This window comes from Calidris pugnax, unplaced genomic scaffold, assembly GCF_001431845.1.
Source record: "Calidris pugnax isolate Ruff unplaced genomic scaffold, ASM143184v1 scaffold144, whole genome shotgun sequence".
In the NCBI taxonomy this organism is placed as follows: domain Eukaryota; kingdom Metazoa; phylum Chordata; class Aves; order Charadriiformes; family Scolopacidae; genus Calidris; species Calidris pugnax.
In genome coordinates this window covers 3,701,479-3,717,993 of record NW_015090911.1, presented here as the reverse complement: position 1 = coordinate 3,717,993, position 16,515 = coordinate 3,701,479, and positions in this window count along the sequence as shown.

Genomic DNA, 16,515 nt, shown 5'->3' with positions numbered 1-16,515 from the left:
ACCACTGGTTACAGGCTTCCAACTTGAACCTGCTCCATTAAGCATTACCCTTTGAGTCCTGTCACACAGCCAGTTCTCAATCCACCTCCCTGTCCCCTCATCCAGCCCATACTGCCTTAGTTTCCCAATGAGGATGTTCTAGGAGACAGTGTCAAAAGCCTTGCTGAAGTCAAGGTAGATGACATCTGCTGCCCTCCCCTCATCCAACCAACCAGTTCTAGCATCGTAGAAGGCTATCAGGTTGGTCAAACATGATTTACCCTTGTTGCCCACTTCCAATAACCCCCTGCTCTTCAACTGGTTTGGAGATGACATCTCGAATGAGTCTCTGTATTACCTTCCCAGGGACAGAAGTGAGACTAACTGCTCTGTAGTTCCCAGGATCCTCCTTCTTGCCCTTTTTGAAGACTGGAGTGATGGTGGCCTTCCTCCAGTCCTCAGGCACCTCTCCTGTTCCCCATGACTTTTCAAAGATGATAGAGAGTGGCCCAGTGGTAACATCTGCCAGCTCTCTCAGCACTCGTGGGTGCATCCCATCAGGGCCCATGGAGTTATGAATGTCCAGTTTGGCCAAGTGGTCCCGAACCTGGTCCTCGTCTACTAGAGGAAAAATTTCCTCTCTTCATACCATCCCCCTTGCCTCCAAGGCCACAGATTCATGAGAGGCAGTCCTAACAATTTTGTCAGTATTTTCCCTGTTACAGTGCACCGCATGTTCTATATTTTATTTTGAAACAGAAGAGGCATTGGAAGCTGTGCTAGTGTGTAGGGTTTCACTGGCTTCAAGGTGCGCTTCTACCTTAGATTTTTTTGTCTCCACTTGTGTACCTAAATCTTTCCATACTTCCATTAGCTGTACTCTTTGTATTTTGATGATTCTGTGATTCTGTGATTTATGCAAGCTCTACGGTATTAAATTGGGCCATTTTGGGGGGATCACAGGGATGACAGAATATATTTGTTCTGTCCTTTTTTCTTTCTGCTTTTCTTTTTTCCTTGTGCTTTCAAATTTCTTTGCATTTCTCCTTTCTATATTTGTATTCTTATTTTATTGGGTTTGTTTTTGTTTTTCCCTTTCTATTTTCCACTCCTTTCCTTTCCGTATTTTTTTGTATTTTAGACACCAATCAAAACTCTTTCCCTTGAATCATTGTCTCTTCCACAAATAAATATTATTAATTTTTAGCAAGTAGATGACTTTTTGTTCCTGTTTTCTTTGCTCACCTTCCAGATTTCTAATTGCTATTGCTTCCAGGACCTTGACAGCTGTTTGACAATGGTGCCTACTTTTAGTTACACAAAGACAGCGTGGTTTCTCTAGAGGAAATTCACTTTTGCATTGCATGTTAAATCTGCTGGTCTAACATGACATGCAGAAAAGAAGAATGAAGCTTTCTCATTATTATTTAAGCATGGCAATCATCTTCCCTGTTTTAACTATGAAGTCACACACTGAGCATTTTCTTTTCCTTTAGATATATGGCATCAGTTCCAATATCATAGCGTGATTTTTTCCCCTTGAGAAATGCACATGAATTTAAATGTCTATACAAAAGTTCCAAGTTTGCTGTCAGTAATGTAAAGATAAACCATTCCATTAGTCCTAAATGTTGCCTTCTAACACCAGTGTGAGAAGCTACCTCAAGAGTAAGGTGGGCTTACTGAGACAAGATGAAGCATTTTAGTTTTTGTTGCTCAGCCAGAATATTTAACAAGCCAAATATTCACTGAAGACATTTTGAGGTCCCCATTTTACCCTGGCTTAGCAGGTTTCCACAATACCAGTAAGGCTCTTGTAAGGTCAGAACTTCAAAAGTTTGATTCTTGAGTAAGATCATACATAAAATAATCTTGTTCCATCTCTATATTGTTGTGAACCTAAAATCTTGTATTTGTTTTTTTACCAAAACAAAATTCCCAAAATCCCCCAAAAATAACCCAGTTTACCCAGCCTGAAATAGAAGACATCAAGATTGTCTGGTCTTCATTAACTAGGCTATGAAATTGTGAAACAAAACCAATATTTTTTCATTATTATTTCCCCCTGTCTTTTGGAAAATTTGGAGTTCAGATTTCAAGCCAAGAATTGAACCTTTGTACTCTCTCTCCCACGTTGCTCACCTCTGCATCTCTGACTTGAATTGCTTCCAAATAGGCTGATAAATTTCCACCTGCTATTACAGGTCATGTAATATAGGTTAAACCCATGTTTACAGCCTAATAACTTTCCTGTGTCTTTAAATGGGCTATGAAGTATTTTGGAATGCAGATTGTCTTCTATTTTTATTTGCCAGTAAAAGCAGTGAAGGGAAGCTACAAAACCTCTGTGTTTTCTTGTCACTGAGGACAGCCTTGCTGTTGTGCTGCATTGAATCTGAAGAGACAGAACCACTCTGTGGTTGCAACTTCAAAGGAATTGCAGGTGCCAGAAGTGACAGAGGAAGCATACAACCAGTCTAAGTGGGTTAGGAAAAGGCAATTGAGTCATATTTCAAGATTTAGCTAATCTGGGCATTTTCATTGCCTAAAACAGGGGAAAAGTGCCTGTAAACTGTCTCTCTTCTCTTCTGATCTTGGGTATAACTAAAATTAAAGGACCCTCAATACATCAGTCATTTTGCTACACTAGATGAGATTGAACTGGGTGATCCTTGAAATTTCCTAGTAGGTGATCCAGATATAAACCATATTTGGCCATATTCACCCTTCCCTTTGTGCAGATGTGAATGCAAGAGGAGAAAGGCATGAAAGGATAAATTTGTTAAGAAATTTTAAAGCTGAAATGCAGAAACCTGAACCCTGTTGGTATGCATTGTAACATCCAGAGATAGGGCAGGTACGGTGTTTTGCCTGGATGCAGGTCCTAGTTCATATTTGATTAGTTGCCTTTGATTTCTTTTGAATTTACTTTGACATGCAGGAGATCACTCAGGATAAGGTCTTTACTGTGTTTATGTCAATAGCATGCAGGAATTCCAGCTGTGGGCCAGGACCCCATTATGAGAACTGCTGTACAAACATAATGACAAGCAGATTTATGTCATCTTATATTCTAATCAAGCAAGATAATTGATTGGTGAGTTGTAGCTGAGCCAAAAACTAGGGATAGGTTTTGGTGGTGTTTTGGATTTTTTTCTGTTCATGTTCATAAGCACATGAATGGCATCAGGTTTTAGACTTCAATCTAAACAAATGTGAATACTGAAGATATCCACTGAAGATGTGAATTCCTTGTTCTGTATTTATTGCATATATTTTCCTTGTTTACAGTTTGTACAGAATGTAAACCTGGGGGAATTATAAAATGAAAGATTATCACCATTGTTCTTTGGACCCCAGCAGAGTTTATAAAAGGAGCTAATCAAGTAATCATTTGCAAGTGTTTATTAGCTCGTGTGTATTTTCTTTGTAAATTTTACAACTACATTAGCATCATCTGGAGATGCTACAGTTTGCAAATATCTGTTGGATTTTTTCCTCATGAAAGTAGCAAGCTCAAACGGGGCATTTCATTATTACTTCAATAATGCACAATCAGCAAAGCTTTCATGTGTCTTGATTGGTGATATCTACCGATGAAATAGGAAGAGACAAAGTTTGTCAGGTGGAGACCCTCACAGACGCGAGTTGCCATGGCTAAGCAGCACGTCCATGCAAATTTAAGTTTCAGACAGAAAAGGTAGGGTGGGGAGAAGGGGAATCAACACCTATTAAATTGGGACAGAGACAGGAAGAGTGGCCTTTACTGACTGACAGACAAGGTTATGTGGCTGAACAATAATTTGAAGGCTTGAATTATTCATGTCCAATTCAAGGTAAGAGGGTTTAACCTGGTGATATCATCGTGTTGCGCTATTTCACTAAGGCAAAAATGCTATTCTTACTCCTGATTTTTTTATTTTACTAGGTTCTAGTCTTATACATGAAAACAGAGGAGAGAATGGGAATAACTGCTAATTTTTAGAGAAAAATATATGTGTATGTATTAAGGTGCCAGAGCAAGTTGCCATTTAAAATGAAAAACCAAAACAGTTTGCACAAAGTTGCCAATGCTGTCTGACAGGTGGTCTTCTGGCTTCTCTTCCACCACATCCTACTCACCAGTTTTCCTTCTTTTGCATAACTCTTAAACCAAGAGGGCAGAGGTGAGTATACCACAGGGATTCCAGTCTTTACTTGGAAATAATTTTTTTTTTTTTAAAAAAGAGTTATGTTTTCTTGCTTACAAGAATTAATAACATTATCACAATAACGTCATGTGTCCTACCATCTGCTACAACTTCCTGACTAGCCCTTCTACAATTTTAATTGATTCATGAAGAGTTTATGGACTGTCCAAAACCATCACATAGCTAATTACTGTAGAAAGGATGAACAAAACTGCATACACATAAAGGCACATACAGATAACTATACACTTAGGAGCATCCATTCTGGACAAGATTCACTTTTTTCTGTTAACATTAAACAATTTATTGATGAATTAATTTAGTTTGGGACAATATTCATTCACTCCTAATTCCAGTTAAATGGACTTGAAAGAAGGTATTTAATTGTAGGTGCTGGCATGGAATGAGACTGTTAGGCAAAACCTGAAGTTTTCTTACTAAATCTCCCTCCACCTGAAACACATTTAAGCTGCATTTGCTGCTACAAAACCCATTACCAATTCTATCCGTCCTATAATTCGCAGTATTGTGCATTATTAATGTCATAGGAAGTGTTGATATTTGTGAAGCAGGGATCAATTGTAGGATGTATCAGTTTCCATACTTTGGATCCTTTATTTCAAACTTCTGATCTCAGTGGGACTCCTCAAGGAACTGAGCCACGGACAGGGTTTGCGATCCTGGGTCAATGGCAATTTACAGCAGTCATCGACCCTCATTTCCTTTCATCAATTTTATTAAGATAAATATTTCATACACCCATGTCCTGATTTCAGCTGGGATAAAGTTAATTTTATTTCTATTTCTGCTACATTTCAGATCTGGTATAAAAGGAATGTCAATAATGCATATTGTTTTAGTTGTTGCTAGGTTGTGTTTATAGTATTCAAGAACTTTTTTCCACTTCCCATAGAAGAGTAGAAGGAGCATAGACAGAATACTGGAACAATCAATGGAATATTCCATATCGTAGACCTCCATGCCCTGTACATAAATGGACTGACTGAGGGGCAAACCAAGCCCTCTGCCTGGGTCAATCTGGGCAATCATTTCACTGGGCAGTGAGAATGACTTGTGTCTATTATATTCTTTTACCATTATTATTATATTTTTTATTATTATTATTATTACTACTACTACTGTTATTTTCCTTTTCCATTATTGTTCTATTAAACTGTCTTTCTCTCAAACTATGAGCTTTGGGGTTTTTTTTCCCTTTCTCTTCCTTATGTCCCTCTTTTCCCTACCCTTCTCAGTAGGGAGAAAGGGAGGTGAGCAAGTAGATGTGTGGTCCTAGTTTCTGGCTGGGGTTAAACCACAACAGCCCACCTCTAAGAGCCCAATTTAATTTAGTCATGCAGGCCACTGGCTTCATGACTTTGCTTTCACAGACCTATGGCTTCCAGACTTTTAACCAAGTCACTGGTATTATCCCTGCTGCTTTTTATATTCCATCTGGAGGTGGTCCTCCATCTCCCTCCACATTAGTTCTAACTAAGGTAGAACTTTCCAGTTACAGGAAGACTGAGGTTACTTTTCTTAAGTGCTTTACCCACTCAGTGACATTCCCTTTGGGGATTTCAGAGTAATTACCTGTAGTTATTAATCTGTGTTTCTCAGTGCTTACTCTCTTCTTCGAAATGATAGCTACCAGCCTGCCATATGACTGTGTGCAGTTGCACTCAGCAGTCCTGAGCTCTACTCTAGCAAGAGAAGAGCTACCTGTTTCACTGTGGTGTCCTGTCCTCCTTTGGTCATCTTGACACAGCCAACCTTGTTCTTTCAGAGCCACATCTGCAGGACATGGAGGGGTGGAAAGGAAAAATGAAAAAAAAATTTAAAAAATCAATTTGACCAGAAATACTGGGGGTTTTTTGTGTTATGGGTCTAAATTTTCTTTGAGACATCTAAGTGTTTTGGAACAGCATATTATAGTCAGATGACCACCTGTTCAGTGTTATTTGCTGACTTTATTTCTGCAGAAAAACATACTTATTTTAGAGAAATAATTCCTTTTCTTACCCAAAACTCGACAGCAAAAGCAACTAGAATATCTAATATCAGCTTTACTTGAAAGATATTTTTTGTGTGTACACAGTAACTCATGTGAAGTTTAAATACTCATAACTGATCTTCTTGATCAAGTAAACTGAGGAATGCATACCTCAAACAGCAGAAATTGGAATACCATGTGAGAAAACTCAAAGACACCAACACATTCCGGACATTACCTCCTAAGAAGATAAACTCTATTCAATATCAAAATAATAACCCTCTGGGAACAGAGTGTATGGCAGAGATTGTCTGAATGCAAACTGCCAAAATACAGTAACTACTGTACACAATGGGGCCCTTAGAAGGAGCATTTCTTTTCCAGCCTTTATTTGGGACTAGGCTTAGAAACAACTGGCCTGTTTTCTGCTCTCTTGATCCAAAGATGGTTTCACAGTTTTATTCTTTCATCATCTCCTTGGGGCATTTTAGCTACTTCTGTGTGATGTTATCCATCACTCACTAAATAATTAATTTACTCAAGTAAGCAGGATCTCTTGGGGTTTAGGGTTTCTGAGTGAGGAGAGATGACAGTTGATGTGCTATTTAAGAAAGAAACAGAAAGTAAGAAAAAATCAACATGCTACATTATTTTCTTTGGGGTTTTTTTTTTTTTTTTTAATTGTTACTCACTTTACAGTCATCAAAATTCTTTCTTGGTTAACTTTTTCTGTTAAGCAGAGTAGATTTCATTCCTCTGGTATTATTTTAATAAGTAGGGCTGGAAAATTGGTATATTCTGTGTTAATCAGTGTGTATGTAAGGCCAGGAAGGGATTGAGAACCAAGTCCAATTCCAGTTATAATCAATCGCAGCACCATGGGAGCAGGAACAGGTCGTTACTAAGGAGACGTTTTTTCTCAGTGTACTGGCGGACCTAAACTGTATATTTTTCTCACCAAGCTTGCAGAGGACAACCAACATTTGAATAAGTCTGGACATGAATGAATGACACGTGGTAGAAAGCATGGAGGGGGCTGCACTGGTACTGGTGAGTCTGTAGAAGCATAGATGCTAATTGATGGAGCCCCCTAGTAAAACTGTTTTTGTATACATATACATACATGCATGCACATGTGTAAACATATAAACATAAAAACCAAATTATTTTACTGCTTTCTTTTATAGCTTAGAGGAATGATGTAGGTTTTTCTTTGCCTTTAAATGATAAAATGATAAAGCAGCAAATGCAACCAAGCAGGAGATATATAAATACACACACACACATAAACATATATATAATATGTATTTATACATATATGCATCTATATACATATGCATATATATGCATGTATGTGCATATATATGTATGCATATATATGTATTTGTATGTATGTCTGTGCGTATTTAAATTGAATGGGCACAGTGTTTTCCTCTCCTACTGTCAAACTTACTGGTCGGATTAGTCTTTAGTATCTGTAGAAAAGACCATGTTATCTACCTCCTGATTCATTCATGCATGACAAGGCCACATCAGAGCTTTTCACAAGAAAAGTATGTCAACACCGTTCCCATGTGTGGACTACTCATGTGTTCCTTGATTTTCCTTCTCTTCAGTCTCAATTTAGACCTAATGAGTACCTAATAATTAGTGTTTTGTACCTGCTTCCTCTTAATAAAAAAGAGCTAATTTACAAGTGAATATTCTCCATCTGAAACTTTGAAATTCATTTGCTGTTTGAAACAGTTCAGATTAAGGGGACCATTTACAAGTTGTCTTCGGAATTATCTCAACTCGTACCAGTTCTGATAGATTTCATGTGCAAATTTTCCACTGGAAACCAGAGAACTAAGGAATATTGGAATATATGCTTTCTTACTGTGTTTCCTGTGGAATAGCTGTTTCATGGGAAGACTTGCAGACTTGTGATTTATAGGTGAGTATTAAGAGCTTTGTTTTAGCTTACAATGTCTTGACTTTTACAAGCAAGGCACATACAATTTCTGACATTTAACCTGCAACAGAATAAATGCAGTTGGATTTTTTTAAAACAATTCTAAGAGAGTTCAGTTCCCACTGGAAATTTCCTCAGCCCTTTTGAAAACTGTACTGTAATTGCACAACAGAGTGAAAGTTTAGGAATAAGCACTGCCTCTGCAGGTTACATTTCTGCAGTTTGAGGTGTCTGAGCTGGCTGAGGGTTCTGGGGGCAACAACCAAGGTTGTGGGGGTCCAGGAGGTTTTATCCTTGATTCTTCTGATGAGGGGGAAGAACCTGAATAGAAATGGATTCTGAGTGTCAACAACTGGTTGTGCAGCTGGTGTGGGCAGCAGGGATTATTTTTTGTGACCATGGGACCTTCTTTGAGGATTGAGGCCCATTATGAAGAGTCAAATAAAAGGGGTAAAATAGTTTTTTGCCAACAGTCTGAGCTGGTAAGAACCATAAACTTGACATAACAGAGGATTGAGGTCATGAGCCACAGTTAAGTAAGGAAGAAGTGGGCCAGCTTGGCAAGCAAACAGTGCAGGGTGACATGGACAAGAGACCTCCAAATGAACAAGGCAGGGCTGAAATGGATCCACCTCACGCGTATGCACATAAGGAATTGCCATCAGGACAGCATTATGGAGACAGCTAGTCAAACTTTTTCTGGGAAATCATCATGACTGCAGTACCTATATGCTGCTGCCTGCTACATTGAGAACAAACAGGAGAAAACAAGAGATTCTTGCACACATGCAAGACTATGATCTCACTGGGACTACACAAACATGGTTGGATAGCTCGCATGCCTGGAGTGCTGCCATAAATGGATATATGCTGTCTAGGAAAGACAGGTCAGGACAGCAAGAAGGGGAAGTTAAACTTGATGGGAGAGATGAATCAAGATAAGAGGGCAGTCCAGTATAGTTGGGTGTCATAGTTGTAGGTGTCTGTTAAAGGCTGCCTGATTAGAGTTCCTTGTGGGGACACTCTGAGTTGTCTTTGAAAAGTTCCTAAGTGGTTCCTGATGACCGGAAGAAATGTCACTTCAGCCTTCAAGAAAGCCAATCCAGGAACTAGAGGCAGGTCACCCTCACCTCAGTGCCTAGGAAGATGATAGAACAAATAACCCTGGAAACCATTTCCAGGAATATGAAGGACAAGGGGAATGGGAGTAGTCAGCATGGATTTAAAAAAAGGGAACTCATGCCTGACCAGCCCGATAGCCTTCTGTGATGAAATGGCTAGCTCCGTGGACTAGGTGAGAGCTGTAGGTACTCCGTTATCTTGACTTTAGCAAGACCTTGACACTGTTTTCCATAATAGTCTCATAAACCAACCAGTGCAATATGGGACAGAAAAATGGATACTGATGTAGATTAGGAACTGGCAGATATGCTGGGACTAGAATAGTGTGATCAGTGGCACAAACTCCATCTGGAGGCCAGTTATTAGTGTTGCACTCCAAGGGTTGATACTGAGGCCAGAGTCTTTAACATCTTCATTAGTGACCTGGATGATGGGATGAAGTACACCCTCAGCAAGTTAACATTACTCCCAAATGCAATACTGCGAGTAGCAGATACACCAGAATCATCTGCTGCCATTCAGATGGGCCTCAACAGGCTGAAGAATTGAGCCCATAGAAATCTCCTCCAGTTCAACAAAAGGAAGTACCAAGTCCTGCGTCTGGGGAGGAATCTCCTACCAAGCACTGGTGTTTTCGTGAAGTGCTTATAGCAGCACAAAGGTGATAAAAATGTTTTCATTTTTGGTGTCTCTGCTGCATCTGTTCTGCAGATCAGTAAGAAACAGCATTTTATTTTGCTGAGGGCCAGGTGCTTTTCAGGGCAGAAATTCAACTTCTGGTGAAATAAAGAACAGGAAAATTCTACAGAACTTAAAAAGCGGCAATAACAGAAGGAATCATGGTGGAGAGAAAAGGGGATGATCGCATCATTTTTATTACTCTCAAAGTATATATTGGATTATGTTTTCTAGGCCCATGAATAGCTCAGGTGTGAGAGAAACATTTCTCAGGAAGAACTTACGAGAGAGTTAGTCCAGTGATTTGATGCAAGTGGATACAAAGCCATCTTTACTCCATTACTGAGCAGGAAAATTAATTTAACTAATTTAGGAGGACATTAATAAGTTTGGGGTTTTTTAAGTCTTGAAATAACATAATTTTTAGAATCTGAATTTAAAAACATGCTAATACAGTGTTATAGTTTGAAATGTGGGAGTGATGTTATATTTAGCTGTGACTGAAAATTGGTATGTTAAATTTGTTATGTGATTAGAAAGCTATAATAAATGTATTTAAAAGGAGATGCAGTTATTCCTTTGTTCTGCACAGTAGTAGAATGTATTTAATTTTAGGAAAAGGTTTTCAACTCATATAAACTGGCTAAGTCCTGTTAATATCTGTGGAGCTACACCAGCTTACAGTAATTGATAAAGTGACCATTATATTTCCAGCAGAGATTTTTAGCTTGCTTGAAAGACAACATTTTTGTCTGTGTCATAAAAATAGTGTTTCTCATAAAAAAGAATTCAAATACAGGAGCATTTGCATTCCTAGGCTTCATGTCTTCAGCCACGTCCTTACATGTCATTATTTCTTACAGCTTTGGACTGTGTCAGTTGTCAGCTTATGAACATTAGAACTGTGACTTGAGAATATAAAGTGTCCCAAATTTTGAGAACAAATCTAGACACTCTTTTTCATCTGTATGCTAACTACTACTTGCAACATTTTATTCTATAAAAAAAAGAAAATGTCTGCTTAAAGGCAGATTCAGGGATAACATGACAATGGAACTTCTGATATAAACTCACATGAGGATTGAAGTTGTCTAACTTAAGCCATCAGAATTCTTGCTAGAGTAGCTATATTTACCAGAACCAATTTTAATTATCATGTATTTTGCTTAGAAGATGGAAATATTCACTGTGAAGACAAGTATTCCCATTTGATATTATTCAGGGTAATAAGTACTAGCATGAATAATGATTTCAGGTTTAGGTAGTTCTGAATTCCAAAATCCTCAGGGGCCCAGTGCCATTAAATATGATGTAACTTTGGTGTTCTTTGCAGATAATCCCATGCAATATTACAGACCCCAAGAAAATCCCACGTCTAAAGTGCAAACCAGTACTCAGCCAAACTGTGAATATACTTCTGTTGTGCACTAAACCTTGCTAACTGAAGGGCTCATAAGACATGTTTCATGCTCCTGTTACTGTCAGAAGAGTACTTGTAAGTCTTCCCTAAACTGAAACCTCCATTTCAAATTCAGCCCCACGCCCATCAGTCTTTAAGAAACACACACAGAAGTATTTTATTTATGTACTTTTAAGTTTTAATGTTCCTCCATTGATCCAAGTTAAAGTCCATGAGAAATCATAATTGCTTTACTTATGTATTCAAATGAGAAGTAAATCTTATTCAGGCCCTTTACAAAGTCTCTAATACGCAACACCGAATTGAATATTCTGATGTAAGCCAAGTATAGCCAAGTATAGCTGTGAACTTCCTCACACTTTATGCTGTGTTTCAGATGCGACAAGGTCTCCTACATATTAGGACTGGGCACCAGGACCAAGAATCCTCCAGTTCTGTTGCTGAACAAACCTCCTGTTCTGGAACTGGATCTGCGCTGGGTATCTGCATCTACATTTATATATTATGTGCCATTTAGTTCTCATCTATATAGCAAGCTAACAAGGAGAGGCAGGCATTGATTCATTTATCTCTGAACTGAGAGAGTATCACTACTGTTGGAAAAAACTAGTAAGGAGGCAGTAATGAATCCAGACCTTATTATACTGTCTCAAATTTTTCTGCCATTTCTCAGAGCTGGAATTTGCTATTTTTCCTACATGGGAGAGCACCAGCATGATCTTTTTTGTCCGGCCATTTCTTCTCTTGAAACAAATATAAATACACCCTTCTGTGCCCCCCTTCCTACTTTGGGATATTTTGTTGTAATAAGACCACACATTAAAAATTTTTACCTGAAGGAAGGATAGGCTAATAAATCTATTGTAATTGCATAAACCACAGTTTTTCAGAAGCTACCAAAAAAAAAAAAGTAAAAGTAAAATAAAAACGTGAGGAATATGGACAGAAGGAAGATGTAGGGGAATTAAAAGGCCATGGAAGCAATTGCAGCTCCTTGCACCACTTGCTTACAGCAGATGAAAGCTATAAACAAGGAAAACCACGTCAGTGAAACAGAATTATTGTTTGCGTTGCTTTCATACTTGGGATTACTGCTATTACTATTTTTGTCTTATCCATGTTCTTTTAATATATGGCCGTTAACTAAAGTAGCAAAGGGGGAAAAAATATATTGCTTTTTTCACAATTACATTGGAATGTTGCTTTGATAATTAGTTTGCTGAAGCTGTCATGCTGGTCGATACTCTCTTCTCTGCTGAAGACAGCATTATTGTCTGATTTATGTTTTGACTCATCCCCTTGTCCCCTTACGTTAATCATCTGCTGCTGATAGCCATTTAACTAAATGTGTCTGGGGAAATAGGGTGAATAACAGTAATGTGGAAGACAAGGATTAGAATCATTGCCCATAAAGCAAAAAAAATTTTATGCATTCAAAAAAAAATGAGCCAACTATTCTCCATGAGAAAACTTCTGACCTCTGGAGCATCTCTAGTTTCTCACAGTAGATCACATAAAACTTTATATATACATATATAAATGGATACAAACACACATTAAATTATATCTTTACTATATATATAAATAAACCTATAAAAGATGTATTTACATGTGCAATTATATATGTATACATATACGCACTTTCACAATTGCTATGGTACTGTTGGTGTATAATTTAAGGACTATCAGGAAAGCAAAGAAAACAAAACCAGAACTGAAGCAATTTGCAAGACTCACTTTCAGAAAGGATCATCATGAATTTTCCAGCACTGGACTATGGGGCCAGAAAATTGTCTGATTTTTTTACTGCTAGATATTTCTTTCCTCTTTGAGTTTGCTTTTTATCATCTGGTCTGTAGGTTCCACCAAGGTCTTCTTGCATCAGGATTAGTCCTAGAGCAATGATGTCATTTTTTAATGAAAAAATTCTTAGTTGGAAAGCAAAGTTATGTGGGTTTGTTTTTCATTTGATTGGGTTTTTCCAGTATAAAATGCCTGATCTTCCTCTTTTTTTTTCCCTTTTATTTTTTGTCCAAAAAGCACAGGGATATTTTTTTTTTAAGGTTAATATGTCTGGGTTTTGCTGGAAAACCTCAGAGAAATAAAATCATAGAAATGTACACCTGGAAAAGATCTAGACATATTCAGACCAATTTTCACTATAGCAAGATGGAGTGTATTTTCCACCCCTGAGAAATATTTGATTTGGAAATGATACTCTGGAGCTACATGCAGCTAAAATTCAGGAGCTTCATGATCCTAATATAGTCCATTTGGTATGTTCTGCAGCCAAATAATATAGTACTCTGAAGAGGTCTGTCACATGCAATACCTTCCTCTACTTTGAGGGGGGGAAAAATTCACATCAAATCTTAGTGAAGGAAGAGAAGAAAAGCATGAGATACTCAAATACTCATGGCACCATGGCCATAAAAGCAAAATGTTTTCTTTTTTGCTAAATATATTTGTTTCCTCTCTCTAGTAAAATCAGTATATTTCATAAGAGGAAGTGAATTTTCTGACTACTTTTAATTACACCACAGTAAATTCTAAAAAGATTTGCATGCACTTTAATACTTATAAAGAAGATATACAGACTTGGAAAAACAGTCTTGCTCTCCCCGCAAGGTCAATTTTATCCTTTTCCTTATAAGAACAATTGGATTCAGGAAAGCTGTTTAATGCAACAGAAATTATGGAGACTCTTCAGTTTCTCTATATCAATTATAATTTTTAAGCAGATTGGTTTTGATTTTTAGTCTTGCCTTCTGTTCTATATATCAGTTTGAAATCTGCTTCCAGGGCATTTCAGCTCATAATGGGTAAACACTCAATATGTTCAGCAACTCGACCTCATTGGATATTGGGCCAAAAATATGCATGGCCCTTTAGAAGTCATCTCCAAACACCAAGATCTGCAAAGTCAGCTGGAGACCTCCAGAAAAGTTCCTGTAAAATCTTTAGTAAGGACATAAATAGCACGGAGCAGACTTCTCTTATCAGCACTTCTTTCCTGTTTCAGTAATAGCAAAGCCAAAAAAAAAATGCAAGGATTGAAATTAATTTAATCAGCTATTGTTCTTATTTAGGCTGAATCAATATTCAAATTTGTGTATCTGGGTTTGAAAGTACCTGCCCTTTGACTTCCAAGTGGAAATTTATTCAGTCATGCAGGTCTTTTTGTAACCCCACCTTCTCTTCTTAGAGCTTTTCAGTTCCACTAAAAGAGGCTTACCTTTATCTATGATCCTGTCTATCCTCTTCTGCTATGGGTTGTGATGAGGGACATTTGTGGGAATTGTATTTCCTAGAGCCTGTGCTCAATAAAATGGTCCTGGTCAAAACCTGTGACATTTAAGAAACCCCTATGGTATTTCAGCCCTTTTGTTGGTGTGCAAGGGAAGCTATTGAGAACTTTACACATCTGAATTAATTGATGCTTTACCCAGGGAGATAACATGAGGAACTGAGAAGTAAAAGAAATTTCACCAGTGAAATGAATATTTTAATGAGAAAAGTTCATTACAGGCTAAACAACACGTTCTGTTCAAATTTTAAACACGTATTTCAAAGTTATGCTCCAGATTGAAACACTGTGAGCCTAAATGATTCATTCACACAGTATTTGACTTTTTCCCCCTGATAACTGAAACTAGGCTTCAAATACCAAAATGGAGATGCATTTTTCTCAGCACAGTTCCCAATAAAATTTATGAGCTCTTTACATACATCTGATTATTCACCATCATGCAGGTGTGTAAAGCACTTGGTCTTTCCACATCAGTGGAAAGATGAACACATCATCATTTCCAATGCATACATCAGTTACCATAAAGAGTATTTGCTACCAGCATTCACACATTAATCACACATGCACGTGTACTCATGGACTTAAAGAAAAATTACATCCCATACCAAGATAGGAACTTTAACAGAATCATAGAAGCATAGAATGGTTATAGTTGGAAGCAACCTTCAAGGTCATCCAGTTCCAATACCCCTGCCATGGCAGGGACACCTCCCACCAGACCAGGTTACTCAAAGCCACATCCAACCTCGCCTTGAACACCTCCAGGAATGGGGCAGCCACAGTTTTCCTGGGCATACATCCCCAGTATATGTATATGCATATTTATAATTTATGCAGGTGTACTGTTAAGGCTCTAAAATTGTCTTCCCTTACACAGCTTTTTGTCTTGCGTCCTTTGCTCCTGACTGCTGGAACAGAAAGCTTGTTTCTTTTCTTTAATTTTTTTGAAACAGGGAAAGGGATCAGATGGGTGTTAGGGGAAGAATTAGCACATTCAGGAAAGTTTTGTTTAATTTCAATAACCAGCTTTATTGCAGCTAGTAAAAGCTGGGCTTCCTTCTCTATGCCAGCATGCTAGAGGGATACTTAACTGGTAAAACTGGTCTTTTTATTCAAATATCTGGTTCCAGATAAGTGGGAATGAAGCCAATTTCATGCAGGTTTTTTGAGTCAAGCCTATTATCTGGTGAAATGGTATAGAAAATCATTGGGTTTTCTCTAAGCTTTTGATGTGCAACAGCGTCTGTTTAGTTTGACAGTCTTATTTCAAACTTATTCTAAGTAACCTATGGGGGCCTTGCAGTTCTTCTCTCCATGTTTCACATGGCAACAGTCTGGTAATTACAGGTGGATTAAGCGCCCCAAATAATATATTTTAATGAAAAATTCTGAAGCACTTTCATTCCAATTTACTTCACTTGGCTCAAAACATAAATATCGAAGTACTTGAGAGACTTTCAACTATCTTATAAATGAAAAGCAATATCACAGTCTTTTTTTTATAAAATGTCATTATGTGGAAATGTAATAAAATGAAATTCTTGTAAAATAGACATTTAGATTAAGCATTTCCAGAAATATCTGCAAAAGATTTTCTGTTTTGCATTCTTGAGAAAGGTGAGGTATGCAAGTCATCTTTTTTATTGAAATTAAAAGATTTGGGCTTAAATGAAATATACGTTCATTAAAAAAGCCAGAAAATCACAACAAAAACTCACAAAAAAACTAACTCAATCACTTTCACGGTTAAGCACATTGCGGTGCCACATTTGGCAGCTGATTGTACAGCCCACCTATGCTAGGGAGAGCACAGAATCTCCTTTCTGGCTCCAGGAAACGTAGTTCAAATACCTGACGTGGTCTAGATGT